The sequence below is a fragment of the Trachymyrmex cornetzi genome, unplaced genomic scaffold (genome assembly GCF_001594075.2).
Source record: "Trachymyrmex cornetzi isolate Tcor2-1 unplaced genomic scaffold, Tcor1.1 scaffold1955, whole genome shotgun sequence".
NCBI lineage: Eukaryota > Metazoa > Arthropoda > Insecta > Hymenoptera > Formicidae > Trachymyrmex > Trachymyrmex cornetzi.
The window spans coordinates 3785-5165 of NW_017296586.1; positions in this window are offsets into that span (position 1 = coordinate 3785).

The following is a 1381-nucleotide window of genomic DNA, read 5'->3' on the forward strand; positions in this document are numbered from 1 at the left end:
TAAGGGGGGGGTAAGGTTTTTTAACTTTTTTTTGACCATTTTTTTTATATTTTTTTATATTAATGCACAACATCTCAAGAATATTGTGTCCAAATTTGAAGTCGATCCGAATAAAACTAACGGAGATATGAATTTTTAAGTAAGTGTACCTCGAACGTCGATTTCGCATACCTGCGCGGCGCGCTTGCCTGGCTGCCGTTTCGTGCTCTTTTGTTGTCCCCAAATTCCTTTCTTTGTCGAGCGATCTTCGTACGTATACAAAGGCGATGCCTAGCCTTGTGTACATTCGGTGTATAGTATACAGACCAGTTTAGAAGCATACGTTGAGCCGAACAGTTGTATACGTCCGTTAAAACTTCGTTTCAGTTTTCGGTTATATTTCGCTGTGTATTTGTTCTGTTTTTGCTGTGATTTGTTATATATCATCAATAAAATGCCAAAAAAGATTAATCGTGAAGATCGCAAAAGTAGTGGATCGTTATTGAATCGACCGAGAAAAATAGTGCCACCACATAAACGCAAAACAGATTCTGTAGAAGCGTCAAGTACGTCGGGTAAAAAACTGAAATCAGATATTGCTGCAGACGTGACAGAAGATCTTTCAAAACATTATCGTGTTATAGATTTTCTTCTCGTTTTTTCCACCGTTTCCACCTTAGTAAAGTGCAAAACATGTGACGGAAAAATTACATTCAAATCGTGCCGAAAAGAAGGTTTGGGTTTCAATATAAAAGTGTCGTGCGAAAAATGTAAACAATCTCACTATGTTCCGTCAAGTAACAGAATCGACGCTGGTATGTACGAAGTAAATTATCGGTTTGCTTTTGTCATGAGAATATTGGGCCTAGGATTGTCTGGTTGTGATAAATTCTGCGGTCTCATGGACTTTTCAAAGAATTTTTTATCAAAACCGACCTACAATACGTATATACAGAAAATGAGCCAAATTATACAAAATGTTGCAAATCAGTTGTTTTCATATGCTGTGGTAGAAGAGAAAGAAAAGACAAGTCAGGCAAACAATTTGGAAGATACAGACGAATTGACCGTTTCAGGAGATGGGACTTGGAAAAAAAGAGGTTTTTCGTCCTTGTTTGGCGTTTCTTCGTTGATCGGCCACTATTCCGGAAAAGTTCTCGACATTTGTATAAAAAGCTTATATTGTCATGCTTGCAAAACATGGGAGAACAAACTAGAATCTCAAGAATACGAAAAATGGCACGAAAATCACGTTAATAACCAAGAATGCCATGCAAATCATGTCGGTCCATCAGGAAATATGGAAGTTGATGCCATTGTACAAATGTTTAAACGTTCGACTAACCATGGAGTTAAATATCGCAATTATATCGGAGATGGCGATTGTAAAACTTATGGTGGT